Raw genomic sequence first — 18,180 nt, 5'->3', positions numbered from 1 at the left:
ACAGTATCCAAAGGAAGGATGTATGTATGTATGTATGTATGTATGTATGTATGTATATGTATATGGAGGGGAGAAGAGCTAGGGTGGGGAAGAAACTGACTGGCTGATTTTAAGGAACTGCCAAGTTTGAAATGTGCAAGGCAGCAGGCCGACAGGCTGAAATTCCAACAGGGGTGGATGTTGCATTTTTGAGTCTAAATGATGAAAACTGAGGCAGAAATTTTATGGTGCAGTGTGGAGGCCAAATTCCTTCTTCTTTGGGGAACTTCGGCCTTTTCTCTTAAGGCCTTCTACTCATTGGATGAGACCCATCCACATTATGGAGGGTAACCTGCTTTACTCGAAGTCTTTTGATTCAAATGTTAATAATATCTTCATAGCAGCACCTGGATTTGTATTTGACCAAACAACTGGCACTATAGCCTACCCAAGTTGACACATAAAATTAACCATCACAATGCGTATTCGTTTTTTTTTTTTGGGGGGGGGGGGGGGTAAAGGGGGAGATAAAAATGTTTGGAATTAGATAGACATGATGGTTCCACAACGTTATGAATGTGTTAATGCCACTGAGTTGTACACTTTAAAATGGTTAAATTTATGTTACATGAATTACTGGAAAACCTGATTTTCTCTTTATACAAACAACAACAACAAAGCAAAACCACCTTAGCCTTCAAGATGATATAATTTCTTTGGGATCAGTACAAAGATCTTCCTTTACTCTTGCATACAAAGAAGAAATAATATCTCCAATAAATATGAGTAGATAACTCACTGCCCATTCCTAACCTCCTTCTTCCTTGCCTACCTCCACTACAGAGACTGGAAGTGTAAATACCCGCTTTCCCAAACTCCCTTGTAGCTAAGAATAGCTATGTGACCTACTTCTAGTCAATGAGACAAAAGGAGAGTGTGATGGAAGATTCATTTTACTTGTCTCTCACCTCACTTCTTCCTACTTTGAATATGATTAAGATGCCCAGAGCTCTGGCAGCCATGTTGTGATCACGAGGCAACAAGCCAACATGTTAAGAGGGCAGAGAAAAATATCAGGTTACTGATATGGCTGAACTACTGACTTCCTACCTCCAGACTACTTCTGTGTGAGAAAAATAAAGCCTTATTTGTGTAAACTGTGTTAGGTTTCCTGTTATTTGTGGCTGGAAGCAATTCCAAATGATACAATCCATGAAAGAACAGCAAACCCAAGGAAAAGAGAGGGAAAATAATTTGAAAACAATTAGACAAAAAAAAAAAAAAAAAAAAAGAAAGAAAGAAAGAAAGAAAGAAAGAAAGAGAAAACCTCCAAAACCAAATAGAGATAAAATTTTCAAGGAAGGAAACAAATCTATCATTTTTGAAGGGGGTATGGTGGTATTCTTGGAAAATCCAAGAGATTCAACTAAAAAAAACAACTATGATAATTCAACAAGATAGTACAAACAAAATACAAAGGTAACTTCCATTTTTACAAACAACTAATAGAAGACGTAATAGGGAAAAGATCATTTTTGTGATTGCTATTAAAAAGACAAAATACTTGGGAATAAACTTTAGAAGTAAGACCTAAAATGAACAATGTCAAAACACCAGTGTATTCAGAAGAACTGAGCAAGTGAAAGGCATGTCATGTTCTTGTCTAAGACATAACACCATAAAGAGTTGATTCTCTCTAACTTATACATGGCATATCATCCCCATGAAAATGACAAGTTTTCTTTAATAGGCTGATTTTAAGTGTGTATGGAAAAATTAGTGAGAGCCAGAAAACTGAAAGAGACAACGAGGACAGACTACTGCTATCAGATAACAAATCATAATTTAAAAAGTAATTTAAAGTGTTATTCTGATGCATAATTACACAATCCATGGGACAGAACAGAAAACCCAGAAATGGACTCAAACACACAGAAACTAACCATACATCAAGATGGCATCAGAGATCAGTAGGGTAAAGACAGGCTTACCTCTCACCTCACATTCCATTTCATTTTTCATTTCCTTTTATTTCTTTTCATTTTATTTCATTTCATTTTCTTTTAGAGAGGTCCAGAGAACATATGAGCAGGGGAAAGGGGCAGGAGATGAGACAGAGATTGAGAGGATGAGAGAGAGAGAATCCCAAGCAGGCTGCATGCTCAGCACAGAGCCCGCCATGCGGCTCGGTCCCACGACCCTGGGATGATGACCAGAGTCGGATCAAAACCAAGAGTCAGATGTTCAACCAACCGAGGCACCTCACAGGTTTTTAAATTAAGGGTGTTGGAACAACAAGAAAACAAACTGGATACCACACATTTTAGTAGACTAAAGTCCATATACAAGATATAACTGTAAAAATAAAAAAACAACTCATAAGGGTACTACAAGAAAAACATGAGGGGGCACCTAGGTGGCTCAGTCGGTTAAGCAGCCAACTTTAGCTCAGGTCATGATCTTGTGGTTCGTGAGTTCGAGCTTGCGTCGTGCTCTGTGCTGACAGCCCAGAGCCTGGAGCCTGCTTCAGATTCTGTGTCCCCCTCTCTCTGCCCCTCCCCTGCTCGTGCTCTTTCTCTCCCAAAAATAAACAGTAAAAAAAAAAATTTTTTTTAAAGAAAAACATGAGAAAATTCAACTAGAGACTAAGAGTAGAGAAAGACTTTCTAATTAAAATTAAAAATCCAAGCCTCTAAGGAGAGGCTAATGAGTTCAAATGCATAAGGAGGAAAGCCTTCTTTATAGAAGAAAAAAAAATGGTATAAGCAAAGTCAACGGCAAAGTGGGAAAAATATTTACAACTCATATCACACAAAGGGCTAATCTCTCTAATACACAAAGACTTCCTTGGAACTGAAAGATTCTGACAGTCCAACAGAAAAAAAAAATGGGCAAAGTACATGGATTAAACAAAAAAATCACAAAAAGAAGAAATACAAATAGCTCTTAAAAAAGACCTGTCAGGGGCACCTGGCTGGCTCAGTTGGTAGAGAATGTGACTCTTGACCTCATGGTCATGAGCTCAAGCCCTATATTGGGCACAGAGCTTACTTAAAAAATAAAAAAATGAACTTACCTGTACTAAAGAAATGCAAACCAAAATGAGTTTGATAGACCATCCACACCTATCAACCTGACAAAAAAGGAAAGGTCTGGTAACACTGTTGAGACCATGGGAAAACAGGCTTTCTAACTTATTATTAGCAGGAATATAAATTGATGAAACTCTAGGGAGGGCAACTCAACAAAATCCATTAAAATTTCAAAGGCACATACACTTTGATTTAGCAATCACAATTCTCAAATTTATCTTGCAGTTCTATTTGCCCACAGAGGGGGGGAAAAAAAAACCATGTATAATTATTGTACTGCAGCACTATTTATAAGAGCAAAACATTGGAGATGAGCAAGAAATCCATCATAAGGGACCAAAAGAATTTAACAAATACATCCAGACAACAGAACACAATAAAACTAAAATGGAGACTGAGGGAGAAGATCACCATGATTCACTAGGAAGTGAGAAGAGCCAAATGCAGAAAAGGCTGCACAGTAGCCTTTTCTGTAAAAAACAAAACAAAACAAAACAAAAACAAAAAACAATGGAGGGAAAGAGGATGAACTGATCTGTAGAATTAATGCAATCCCAATCAAAATCCCACAAGATTTTTTGATGAAAATTGCCAAGCTGATTCAATTTCAATTCAGTTGACAAGCTAAAATTCAAATGGAAATGCAAAGAACCTAAAATAACCAAAATAAGAAAGAAAAATAAAGTTGGAAGGCTAATGTTACTTGATCACAAGAATTACTATAAAGCTATTATAATCAGAACAGCCTAAAGGCTGGTATCAGCCTAAAGGCAGCAAACAGATCAATGGAACAAAATTAAAAGTCCAGAAATAAACCCACACACATATATGGACGATCAATTTTTTACAAAGGTACAAAGACAATGGAGAAAGAACAGACTTGTCAAAAGGTGATGCTGGAACATTTGGATATTCATATGCAAAAAAAACCCTAAACAAATAAAACCTCCCACAAAACTTAGATCCATACAGGCAAAAGATCTGAACAGGCACTTCAACAAAGAAGATACACAGGAGTGATGTCACCAAGATGCCAACATAGTCTGTTCCTGACTCTACTCCTCCTCACCAGGAGTTCGACAACTAATCATAAACAAGACACCACTGACAGAATCCTAGAACATAGGCTGAAGCACCCCTTGCATCATAGAAACCAAAAAAGACCTCAATAGAAGGGTAAAAGGAACAGTTATACATTGACCTCATTGCCTCTCCCCAAGGCTGACACAGCAATGTGCTGAAAGGTCTCCCGGAGCCTATAGTTCCTCCAGTGGAAAGAGAGAGCCCAGGGTGGACATCCAGCTTCCCCAGCATTGTGGGTTGTCTCTTGGGAGCCTCTAGTTGGACTAACCCCCAGGGATTGTGGAGGAATCTAGAGGGCTCAACTACTGGAGACCTGATTGCAATAGAAAATGGGGAACGACACCAACAACCAGCATTCAAATCTTGCTAAACCAAATTCCTACCTGCAGCACCCACGGAGCGGTTCCAACCAGCAGTTTTGCCTGTGCAGAGCCAAGCCAATAGCACAGTCTGATGAGGGAACTCAGCAGGATACAGGTTTGCCTGATGGTAGGGTCCTCAAACAAAGAGCTTTGTAAGCCCTGTGAACGAGCCTGCCCCACACAGGCAGAGGTGAGTCACAGCCTGGCACATGGCTGACTGTAACTCCCAGTCCTTCCAGATCAGAAAGCCTGATCTGGTTCACCTATGAGGCTGCTTGAAACTAGCCTGGGCAGAAGTCATAGACCTGCCCATTGCTGAATACAGCCTTCAGCCCACTCAATCAGAGAACCTAACCATTGCACACAGGAACTCGCACAGTCCATCCAACAGCCCTGCTTACAGCGGCTCTTGAACAGAGAGCACAGCCTGTGGCTTCCCCCTTCTGCAGAGCAAAGCCAGTGGCCCCTTCTGGCCAGGGAATTCAGTGCACAGTCTTGCCTGATTCAGGTTCACAAACAATGAGCTGCACAGCTCCTGGGGCCCATCCTGCTGCCCCACCAGGGAAGAATATTCACAGTGCCATCTATTGCTGAGTATAGTACTCAGTCCTGACCGTCTAGTAAGCCTGACCAGAGAACCCAGGCAAATGCAGAGCCTATTCTATAGCCTCACTTGGGCAGGGAACCAAGCCAGCAGTCCTAAGAGTTCTCAGGCAGCAGTATCTGCACCCCCCTAGCCTCAAACCTGGGCAGTGGCCTCCACAGCAGGTCACCTCTGCCCAAGGATGTTATCAGCAGACATGTCCAATAACCCACACTGAGCTGACTGGTCTCTGCCAAAGTGAGTCTAAAAGTCTAAAAGTCTAAAAGAGGAAACTGCTCACTCAAATGCACAGATACCAATATAAGGAATCAAGGATGATAAAATATCAGGTAAACATGACACCACCAAAGGAAACTAATAAAGCTCTGATGACTGATCCTAAAGAAATGGAAATCTATAAGCTGTCAAATAATTCAGGATAGTCCTCTTAAAGTTCAGTGAGCTAAAAGAACATACAGAAAGAACATACATAGAACTAAACATAATTAGGAAAACAATGCATGAAGTTCAATAAAGAGAAACACACACACACACACACACACACACACACACACACACCCCACAACAACATAAATCCTAGAGCTGAAAAATGCAATGACTGACAAATTCAACAGAGAGCTTCAAAAGTAGACTCAACCTAATGAAATGCAAAACAATCACTGATTTAGAAAATATGACATCTAGGGGCGCCTGGGTGGCTCAGTTGGTTGAGCGTTCGACTTCAGCTCAGGTTATGATCTCACAGTTCATGGGTTTGAGTCCCATGTCAGGCTCTGTGCTGACAGCGTGAAGCCTGGAGCCTGCTTTGGATTCTGTGTCTCCCTCTCTCTCTTCCCCTCCCCTGCTCATGCTCTGTCTCTCTCTCCCTCTCTCTCTCTGTCTCTCTCAAAAATAAATAAACATTAAAAAAAAAAAAGAAAATATGACATCTGAAATCAGAGGAGCGAAAGGAAAAAAGAATGAAAAAAAGTGAAGAAAGCCTACGGTACTTATAGAATATAATCAAAAGAAACAATATCTGCATTACTGAAATGCCAGAAGAGAAAAAGAAAGGGACAGAAAACATATTTAAAGCAATAATAGCTAAAAACTTTCCAAACTTCAGGAGAGAAATGGACATCCAGATCCATGAGGTCCAAAGAATCCCAAATAAACTGAACATGAATAGGGCTACCCCAAGACACATTATAACTGTCAAAAGTCAAAGACACAAAAAGAATTCTGAAGGCACCAGGAAAACATGGAAGTTTCATATAAGAAAACCTCCATAAGACTATTGGTGGATTTATCAACAGAAACTTTTCAGGCTAGGAAAGAATGGTTTGATATACTAAAAAATGTTGAAAGAAAAAAAAAAATCTGTAAACCAAGAATTTTATACCCAGCAAAGCTTTCCTTCAGAAATGAAGGAAAGATAATGACTCTCCTTAACAAAAGCTGAGGAAGTTCATCCACCACTGTACCTGTGTTACAAGAACTATTAAAGGGAGTTCTTTGAGTAGAAGTAAAAGGGCACTAATAAAAATTAGTTACATAAAACTTATGGTATTGGTAAATATATATAGTCAAAGTTAGATTCTATAATATGGTAATGTGGTATGTAATTCACTTACAACTCTAGATTAAAAGTTAAAAAACAGGGGTGCCTGGGTGGCTCAGTCAGTTGAGCATCCGACTTCAGCTCAGGTCATGATCTCGCGGTTCGTGAGTTCAAGCCCTGCATTGGGCTCTGTGCTGACAGCTCAAAGCCTGGATCCTGCTTCAGATTCTGTGTCCCCCTCTCTCTCCGCCCCACCCCTGCTTGTGCCCTGTCTCTCTCCGTCTTTCAAAAATTAATAAACATAAAAAAATGTTAGTTAAAAAACAAACATAGTTAATATCCTTAACTACAATAATCTGTTACTGACTACACAATATCAAAAAATGTGTGAACCTTAGCATCCTAACTTTAATAGTGAGGGGGAGGAGAAGTAAAAGTTTAAAGTTTAGGAATGCTGTTGAAGTCCTTTTCAACTTAAAAAAAGGGTGTTATAGGGGTGCTTGGGTGGCTTGGTCGGTTAAGCGTCCGACTTCGGCTCAGGTCATGATCTCACGGTCCGTGAGTTCGAGCCCCGCGTCGGGCTCTGTGCTGACAGCTCGGAGCCTGGAGCCTGTTTCAGATTCTGTGTCTCCCTCTCTCTGTGCCCCTCCCCATTCATGCTCTGTCTCTCTCGGTCTCAAAAATACATAAATGTTAAAAGAAATTTTTTTTTTACAAAGGGTGTTATAGTTTTAAGATAATTTATTTAAGCCTCAAGGTAACCTCAAGGAAAGAACCTGTAGTAATTACACAAAAGAACACGATAAAGAAGTCAAAGCTTACTGATACCAAAAGACATCAAACACAAAAAGACAGAGGATAAGAAACAAAGAACAATGGATCTATAAAACAGTCAGAAAACAATGAACAAAATGGCAATAGTCTTTACTTGTCAATAATTACCTTAATGTAAATGGATTAAATTTTCCAAATAAAAGACATAGATGGCTGAATCGATTTAAAAAACAAAAACAGAAAACAAGACCCAATAATATGTTGCCTACAAGAGACTCACCTTAACCTTAAAGATATGCACAGACTGGAAGTGCAGGGATAAAAAACAGTATTTCAAGAAAATAGTAACCAAAACAAAACAGCCCAAAAAAGGAGTAGCTATGTTTGTATCGGGCAAAATAAACTCCAAACTAAAAACAGTAAAAGGAGGGGCACCTGGGTGACTCAGTCGGTTGAGCGTCTGACTCAAAATATTAAGGGGCGCCTGGGTGGCTCAGTCGGTTGGGCGTCTGACTTCGGCTCAGGTCATGATCTCACGGTCCGTGAGTTCGAGCCCCGCGTCGGGCTCTGTGCTGACAGCTCAGAGCCTGGAGCCTGTTTCAGATTCTGTGTCTCCCACTCTCTGACCCTCCCCCGTTCATGCTCTGTCTCTCTCTGTCTCAAAAAATAAATAAATAAACGTTAAAAAAAATATATTAAAAGTAGAACTACCATATGATCCAGCAATCCCATTTCTGAGTACATATCTGAAGAAGACAAAATGCACTATGTTGAAGAGATATCCACGCTGGCATGTTCACAACAGCATTATTCACAATAGCCAAGACGGAGAGAGAATCTAAGTGTCCGTTGATGGATGGATAAACAAGTTGTGGTGTATTGTGTGTGTTTACATACCTGTATAAATACATATACACAATGGAATATTATTCATCCATAAAAAATGTGGAAAATGTAAACATTGTCTTTGCCCTCAGAAGAGTCTGAGTAACATCTTTAGGACACGTCAAATAAGTAAAAGCTCTAACAGAATTTAAAAGAATGTTTCAGATTAAAAGACAGGTATATAGAGCATATAAAATAATTTGAAGCTAAATAAATATGGCTTGTATATTTAAAACCTATATTTATCAAAGACCAGTGTAGATTTGCCTCTATGCTGTCCAATCATCAGCTAAGATGATCTCAGTAAACAAGATGCTTAGGAAGAAATAACTCTCATGGTTATTCAATCATTAGAAATTTGGCCCCAAAACTTGAACAAAATTAGAATACAGCTGTTTACAATAAATATGAGAGGAAGAGGATCTAACACGGAGAGAAATCCAAACCTCTGACCATGCTTTCTGGTTAAAAGCCCACGGTGTGCCTGCCAAATACAGGATATCAGTCACTCACTCCAGGTAACTTGTTTATCATCTCCAGCTGGGAGTGGTCAATGCTCCTTTGGCCTCTGACGCTATTAAACAACAGCAGCCATTCTGGAAGTGCTGTCATAGCCCTGGAATGCCTCCTTGTTTCTTTTTCACCATAGGATGAAAGATACTGGATCTGACTTGTGAAGCCAACCTGGGAGGGTTCTTAAGCAATTCTCATCAGCAATCAATTCTCCCAGGTGCTGAGAATCCACCGGTAAAACCAGAGGCCTGATACCAAAGGCCCTTGGGCTTAATAAACAATAGAAATTGACCAGAAGCCAATCCCAATCGGGAGTTCCAAGCAAGGTTTTACTGGGGCTGATGCTCCAGCACAAGGGAGACAGCACAGAGGAAAGAGCTCTCCGGCTAGCTCCCTGAAGACAGGTCCGGGAGAGCTTTTAAAGAGACTTCGGTGGGAAAAGGGTGACATCTGCACACAGAGAGGTGGGGAATTTTCAGCTCTGGTTTCCTTAAAGGTCCTGCTTCTTTGTGCATTACATGTCTAATCAGCATGTTGAAGCTCTACCCTTGGGCAGGATTTTTATTATAATAAGGGAGAAAGTCACCACTGGGGTCCATCGTGGCACTGACTGGTTTGGCTCAGTCTTTGCAGTAAGCATCTGCCCTCGGCCATTCCTGCAAGATGTACTACTCAAGAGGCACAGAGTTTTAGTTTTTTGGTTTTTGTTTTTTTTCCTCCTCCTGGAGGCAGCCAAGGAGCCCTGGATTTAGCAGTCAGGGTTGAGGGGACTTCCTCCATCTTAATCCCCACTCCAAGTATTGTGACTGTCCTTATTCCTATGGAGAAGGGACCAAAGGTCTCATCTTCAGAAACTGCTTCCTGCTGAGTGGGGGCTCTTGTCCCTCTCCTGCCCTGGAAGTGTCTAGCTGACTGTTCTAATGATTTATAAGGACTGGGATCCCCCTCTACTGGTGCAGGTTGGAACCCTTCCACCACCATTAGCTTGACTTCGAATTGTTGAAGCCTAGAAGACACAGTCTACCAGGAGATTAAAAACACAGGACCCAGGGGCGCCTGGGTGGCGCAGTCGGTTAAGCGTCCGACTTCAGCCAGGTCACGATCTCACGGTCCGTGAGTTCGAGCCCCGCGTCAGGCTCTGGGCTGATGGCTCAGAGCCTGGAGCCTGTTTCCGATTCTGTGTCTCCCTCTCTCTCTGTCCCTCCCCCGTTCATGCTCTGTCTCTCTCTGTCCCAAAAATAAATAAACGTTGAAAAAAAAATTAAAAAAAAAAAAAACACAGGACCCAAAGGGGCGCCTGGGTGGCGCAGTCGGTTAAGCGTCCGACTTCAGCCAGGTCACGATCTCGCGGTCCGTGAGTTCGAGCCCCGCGTCAGGCTCTGGGCTGATGGCTCGGAGCCTGGAGCCTGTTTCCGATTCTGTGTCTCCCTCTCTCTCTGCCCCTCCCCCGTTCATGCTCTGTCTCTCTCTGTCCCAAAAATAAATAAAAAAACATTGAAAAAAAAATTTTTTTAAAAAAACACAGGACCCACAAAGTGATAGCAATAACATGGCCACTAAAGGCCCAAGAAAAGGCAAGAACCAAGTCAACATTTGGGAGGTCCCCTTTAATGGAGTCCCAGGTGGTTTGGGCAGTGGGGTTGTTAAATTATGTAGCCATGTTGCCTGCTGGAGGATGACGTCAGCCTTCTGTTCCACCTGTCAAGAAACATTAATGAAGCAACAAGATGTATCTACAACAGCACCTATTCCTCCTTGTTCAGCTGGGACATAATCCAAGGTTAATTGGAGATCTGAGACCATAGAAACCAGAGAATCCAAGGACTTTTTTTTTTCTTTAGAATCTAGTGATTTTTGTATGAGTTTAAAACCCTGTCCTGTTTCAGCCACTACCAGGGACACAGCATATGACAGAGCTGTTTTAAATTATCTCCCCAGCTACTTCTATCAAGGAACCGGGCAAGGAACTATTCTGGCAATCAGCAGACGTACTGCTCATCTGGTTCTTCATGGTGATAGCTGAGTGCTCCAGGGGTCATGGGAGAATACTTAAATATCCTCGGGGCGAGGGAGGGGTGCAATATACCCCGCAGTCCAATCACCGCTAGTATGGTTGGTATCGAGGTATTGAACTGCTATCCCCTTCCCATCTACCACTCCCAGGAACATGATTCCTTTAGCTAACCATCAGAGTCCTGGGTAGGGGTGGTTCTAAGGGACCCAAGGATGGGTGGTTAGGGGGAAGCCACAAAGAGTACCTGTCACCGTCTCTGTGGTTTTCAGTGTTGGCAGTCCAGGACTCCTGTGACCCCGTGTAACAACCTGAGTAACACCACTACCGGGGCCGTATCTTCTGGATCTCATGCTGTGTCCGAACCGCAGATGGTTGACTGTACATAAAGTGGAACAGGGCTCAGGGGTAGGGCTAACTACCTTTTGGTGGACAGGTGCATTTAACGGTACTGGGCATGTAGGTTTCTCTAGCAGCCTGGCTGCAGGTGGGGGTCCTGCAAAGAGCACAAGAGGTGTCATATGGGGGAAACCTGGGATCTACACTGATACACCAGGTCGCGGCTGGTGGACTCAACATTTTGCTGTCAGGTTAACGGGTGTTGGGTGGACGTGGAAGACTGGGTTTGAATGATTTTACTGGCTCTGTAAATGGGTGTTTTTGGACCTGGAACCATTCCGTGGGGGTATCCCCACCAGACTCTGCCTGTTATTACAGACCTCAAAGGCCTCCTCCACCAAGATTGACAGGGGAGTCCAAGAACCAGCCCCCGACTTCTGTAGTTTTCTCCTAACACCTGGAGCAGACAGGGTAATAAAACCCATGGCAAGCAATGCCCTTCCTTCTGTGCACTCCAGGTGCACAGGTCTGTGTCAGCATGCTTTCTGAATGTCTGTTACCCAGCTCAGAGAGACTGCCAGGTTTTCATCCTTCCCTCGAATGATCTCTCACTAACCTTATCATAATTTACCAGTGTTATTATATACCTTTTCATCCCTCCGGACAAACAAGTGATAGAACGCCTCCTTCTCGTTTGGCCAATATTGTCCAGGGTCTCAGCAGGGGACCTGTTCTGGGACCACTTCACCACGTACCCTGCAGACTTAGTGGTGAGGATAAGCGGTTACTAGACTGTCTGCACTCTCTAGCCTTTCTCATAACATGATCTCTTTCACCAGGGATGCAACAGTGTGCTAGAATGACACCGACGTCCTGCCGGGTCAGTGAGAACATCAGCCCCAGTCTGACAAACTCATCCCTAAACTTATCAGCATTTTCTGAAAATCTATCAAACCTTTCTTTGCATGCCCCTAGAACTCTCACAGAGAAAAGGACATGTACTCTAGTAATTGCCCCATTCCCAACAATCACCTCCCGAAGGGGATAAAGCCCCTGGGCCTGGTGGTGAGGGTAAGGAAGGAACTAGCCTGGAGCCTTACCAGGGATAGTGCTGGGGGCTCCAGTTTTGGGGATTCTGGTTCTTTAGGAGCCTGACTAGGGAAGATGGGGCTTAGGGGCTGTTGGAGCAGGAGGCTGAGAGAAGCCAGCTGGGACCTGTAAAGGAGGTTCTGAATGGAGACGGTTTGGCAGTGGCTGGAAGGTAAGATCATGAGCAAATCTGGCTCTCAATCCTCTGGAGGTGGGGTAAAAATGGAGGCCAACACATACATCCTACAAGTCCTGCCAGCCTGGGTCTTGGCACAGTTTCATACAGGTCTGTACATAAAGGATCTCTCCCCACTTTTGAGAACATTTACAAAACAGATCCAATTGTAAAACAGAATTTATTTTTTTTACAGTTTATTTATTTTTGAGAGAGAGAGAGAGAGAGAGCGTGAGCAGGGGAGGGGCAGAGAGAGAATCCCCAAAAGCCTCTGCGCTGGCAGCAGAGATCTATGACTTGGGGCTCGATCCCACCAACTGTGAGATCCTGACCTGAGCTGAAATCAAGAGTTGGACGCCTAACTGACTGAGCCACCCAGGCACCTGGTAGCCATTTCTTTTGATCACCCAAAGTATACTGGGGCCAGGCTGAGTTACAAAGAAAACTAATTTCTTTTTCTTCAAGGCATCTAATTAGAACTGGTTGCAGTCATTAAGAACGCAACCCAAGGGAAAGTCTTTGGGAATCTGCCGAGCATTTCCCATATTTACAAATAAACTTGGTGTCCTGCTTTCCTTAGTCCATCAGAGAGAGCCAGGTTCAACCAAAGTCTGCAAAGTGTGTGCACAGTGCGAGGCAGGCCTCTCCCGCCTCTGCTGGCTAGTTACTGGCCAGAAAGAACACGCTCTCACAGGCTGAGAGGAGCTAAGCCGAAGCTGTCTGGTAGCCACCCTACAGAGAAGGAGGGGAAAGAGCAGCGAAAAGAAGAGGAAGGTTAAAGGAGGAGGGAAGGAAACTGGGAAGGAAGGGAAAAGGGAACTGCATTGTCTGAATGAAAGTAGGCAGAACCCCCGACGCTGGAGACAGACTTACTCAGCACAGTGACACTGACGCAGCCATGAAGGGATTGCGTCCAGCTGCTCTAATGGGTCCCAGACCCTCTCCCAGAGTGGGAGAAAGATCCCCTGGGATTCCTTCATGGTCCCCAAAGAAGTATGATACTGAATCAGGCTCTTGTGCTCTCTATGCAATAGAAGTTGACAAGAGGCCAAATGGGAGTCCCTGCTCTGTCCCAACTGGGACTCATCTTGCGGTTTCATCACAAAATGGTTCTGCTGAGCCAACTGTATAATAAATAAGCCAGTCTACGGAAATTCTGTAAGAGGTTTCCAGTTACCATCAGCCTTGAGACTCCTACCTACCTTCAGTTTCCTTATTTAAATTTCTGTGAACAACACAAAAATTTAATGCTTACTCGAGAGTTCGATAAAGTAGTATTTCTAAAGGGAGAGTTTTGGTTCAAGTTTCTGGAAAACTTGCACCAAGATGTCATCACGGCAAACATCTTCAGTAAATGTGAACCCAGAAGAGCCCCCCCTTTTTTTTTTTTTGAAGTTTATTCATTTATTTTGACAAAGCACACAGTGCACAGGAGTGAGGGAGCAGGGGAGGGGATAGAGAGAATCCCAAGCAGACTCTGCACCGTCAGCACAGAGACCAACTCAGGAGGGGATTGAGACCTGAGCTGAAATCTAGAGTCGAACACTCGACCAACTGAGACACCCAGGAGCCCCGTCCCCCAGAAGAGCTTTTTGAAAATTGACTGGATTTGTCTAAGACTTGGATATTTCTCAGGATTTTGTGGCTTGGGGTGAAAATACTTTCATGACCTGTTCCCATAGTAAAAAATAAAAAGCCTGACAAGCTAAGAAATCATCAGCTGGGCCAGAGACCCCTGGAGACTCACTAGGGCCTCTCCTGCCAAACGGACAAAGTGATTGCTCTGCAAACTAACCTAGAGGTTAGTTCTTCCTCACAGCTTTGAGAGAACACCATTCTGCTTTGAAAGCTTCCCAACTCCTCCATTTCACTCTGTCTTCACCTTTCTTAAGGGCTCTTCCAAATCCCACATCATACTCAAGACAACTCAGTGAAAAAAACTAGCCTAAACTGATGTTAATTATGCTTTTAGGAAGAAATGGTAGGCTAGAGCACAGCCTGGGGAGTCTATAGGGGCACTGGGGTGGATCCTGAGAGCAAAGGGAAATCATGGAAGGTTGACAAGTGGAGAAAAAATGTTTTTTTGTTTTAAGTGTTCTCCAGGGCTTGAATGGAGAGCTGTGAGGCTTCAGGAGACAGGCAGAGGGGTTGGCAGGAGAGAGGATACTACTTGGATTGTACTAGAAGGAAAGCATAGGTGTTGGAGAGGAAAGTTTGAGGGCTGTTAAGGGAGGACTATCAGGCAGCTACTACTTAATAGCTTGAAGCAAAAAACAGGTCATTTGCTGAGAGCTGGGGCAGTGAGAAGGGTCTGTAGATTCGGAGACACGCTGGGATACTGAATTCCTGAGACGTTCAGCAAGGGAAGAGCTGAGTGGGGGAGGGTGCAAATGGGGCAGGTCCTTCAGCAGTTTGGTTGAAGGCTTGAAGATGTGACTCGTGCAGAATCGTGAAACAAGAAATTAATGATGTTTTTTTAATACCATTTCTAGTCTATCTTAGGAGGCTTACTGTATGCCAAGCACATACGAGGCATATTTGTATACTTGATCTCCAATAAACTCACAACAGCCTTTCCAGAAGATTCTCATTTTACAATGGAAAAATCTGCGCCTCACACTGGTGACGGAACCTGGCCGGCGTCAGGGAGGCAGAAGATAGAGTCCTGAATCTTATGTATGTAGCTGGCTTCAGCGCCCCAGCTGCAGAGTTATCATTATTCACCATCCTTACAGGGTAAGCATCCAGCAGGGTTTTAAAATGATTTCGCTCTTTTTTAAAAAAAAAACTTGTTTTAGAAGGAGATTATAGATTAGGTGCTTATGAACGAGTTCACAAACATCAAGGAGCCTGGAAAGCGCAGAAATTAACGAACAAACCTAAGTGCTTAAACTTTACAACGAGAAGGTAAGTTACAATCCTGAAGCTAACAGTTTCATCGTCACGGTAACTCCTACGTTTTGTTTGCAGTTTCAGGCAGGTTTTAAGTAGGACGGGGATTTTTGGACTGCTTGCCATCTCGCTAATTAATTGGACACTGGGCCTCCCCTCCCTCCACCCGTCCCCGTTCCCGGCCTGGGGATGGGTAAAGGAGCCTTAGAGGTGCTTACAGTGTAGTTCGCATCTTCTCTCTCCGGAGACTGTCTCGAGGAGCACATCGCTAGGTGCGGGAGCGAACTCTATAGACGTCTGCGGGATTGCTCCGAGACAGCGCGGGAAAGGCAGGGCTTCCGCGACGAGCGCGAGCCCGGGAGCTTCCACGCACACCTGGAGGTGCTGCGCGGAGCCGAAAGGCAGGACCAGGTGAGGTAAAAGCGGAAGTGGCCGGAGACAACATGGCGGCGCTGGCATCGCGCGCCCTGAGTTCAAGCAGGCGGTCCGCTACGGTGGCCCGTGAGAGCCATTAGAGAATTAGGTCAACGACTCTCATCCCGCGCCTGGTGGAGGGAAGTGTAAATCAGCCCTGTCTGGGATGACACTGAGCCCTGAGTGGCCCCAAAGGCGGGCCCTCGAGGACCACGAGAAGGGGGCGCCCCCAGCTGGCCTGAGTCGTATTAGGAGACAGAGGAACAGTGCATTTCATTTATTTCATTTCATTTCATTCATTCAGTTTTGTTCTTGGAAGTGACCCTTTCAGCGATACTGTAGGGAAAGTTTCGGAGGAAGGTCGGACTAAGAGACTGGTCGGCCAAACATTTAGTGCACGAAGGGCAGTCCAGATGACAATTTCTTAGAGCCACCTGTCAGGAGTTAGATGCAGCCAGCCTGCAGCGAGGGAGCTGGGGGAATACCCCAACCTCACTCTCCTCCCTCTGCTCTCCTGCCCGTGCTCCTGGCTAGCTGTATCTCAACAGAAGCCAGAGAGCCTGTTGATGTGTTCCCCATTAGTCAGCCTCTGGGACCCAGAGCAAAGTGAAGAGGAGAAATTCATCTGGCTGGGCTGTGACGGGCAGCCCCTAGGACGGTTCCCACTGAGCTTCGCCTCCTGGTATTCACCCCCTCGTGTAATCCTCTCCCGTGCTGTACTACGTTGGTTTGTGTGACCTGGAGAAGTAGAAATGATGAAACGGGATGAAATGTTACCCCACTAATCAGATTACAAAAGGCACTTTAGCTTGGGATTTGGTCACTGTGGGAGGCAGCTTTCCAAGATGGCCCCCTTGATCCTCACCTCCTAATAGTCATGCCTGGTGTAAAACCCTGTGTTTGAGTGTAGGCTGGACCAAGTGACTGGATTCTAACAAGCAGAATATGGTGAACGTTAAGGATGTCACTTCTGGGAGTAGGCTGCAAAAGACTGTGCCTTTCATCTTGTTTGCTTGCTGTGATGTTTGCCCATTGGAGGGCCCATATGGCAAAGAAATGAGGCCAACAGACCGCGAGGAACTGAACCTCGCCAACACTTACCTGAGTGTGGAAGAAAATTCACCCCAGGTGAGACTTAAGCATCTTAAAGTATGATGACCGCAGCCCCAGCTGACACCTTGATTGCAGCCTTTTGAGAGACCTAAGCCAGAGTCCCCAGCCAAGACTTGCCCAGATTCCTGGTCCACAGACATGAGAAGCCAAATGTTGCCAGTTTGAGGGTAATTTATCATATACAACGACAGGTAATTAACACAGCTTCTCTCTCTCTCTGATCACTCGCTTTGGGGGAAGTCAGCTGTCCTGTCATTAAAAGCACTATGGGGAACCCAGCTGGACAAGAAGGCAAGTAGGCCTTTTGCCCACAGCCATACGAGTGAGCTCCGTAGCAGATCCTCCCCTAGCCAAACTTCAGAAGACTGCAGCCCCTGCCCACAGCTTGATTCAGGAGACCCAGAGCCCCAACCCCCAGCGAAGCCACTCCTGGAATTCCTGGCTCTCAGAAACCGTGTGTTTGTTGTTTTAAGCGCCCAAGGTTTGAGGTAATTTGCTTTGCAGCAACAGATCACTAATACTTGTGTGGACAAACAGAAAAAGTGAGCAAAGAGGGAAAGGGAAAGTCCGTGAAATTAGCTGAAGTACTCTTGAAGAGAAGTATTTGGTTCCTATTCTCCATAGAGTCTGAACCTATGCACGTTGTTATTTTTAGTTTCTTTCATAACAAAAATAAGTTTTCCTTTGACTCAAGGACAAACTCTGGTATTCCACTCAACAGAGAATGATGACCAATGATGACCTTAGCTACCTTTTTTTTTTTTTTTTTTTTTTTAGTATCTATTATGCACTGGGCAGTGTACTTGTATCATACTTCCCAAATAGGGAAATTGAAACATAGACAGGTTAGGGAATTTACCCCAAGGCAGTTAGTAAAAGGCAGAACCAGAATTTCAGCCAGGTTTGAAGCCTTAGTTCTTTCCGCATTATTATGGCCTAAGAGTGATCCTTACAACTTTATATAAAAATATTCATAATCCAAATCATAAATACGTAAGTGCTGTACGTTCATCCATTTACGTTAGAAAGTTAAAGCATCTTCCTATGTCACAACAGGCAACCCATGTGAGGGCCTCTTCTGTCCCTCACCCTCATCCCCACCTCGTGGCTAGCTCTCAATATATTTGATGATATTAATTCCACAAGCATTCCAACATTTGGGGATACAGAGCGAAACTTCTGGTCTGATTTCCAAAAGGGCCCCAGCGCACCTACAGCTGGGGGCAGAATTCAGCAGGGAAAACAGGCAGGTGGAGACCGTAGGGAAAGGATTGTAGCCCCTCCCCCGGCTCCCGGGTCTAAGCCTCCTGGGAGT

Source organism: Panthera pardus, unplaced genomic scaffold (genome assembly GCF_024362965.1).
Source record: "Panthera pardus isolate Hobbes unplaced genomic scaffold, ASM2436296v1 HiC_scaffold_15, whole genome shotgun sequence".
Classification (NCBI taxonomy): domain Eukaryota; kingdom Metazoa; phylum Chordata; class Mammalia; order Carnivora; family Felidae; genus Panthera; species Panthera pardus.
This window is presented reverse-complemented; position numbering follows the sequence as displayed.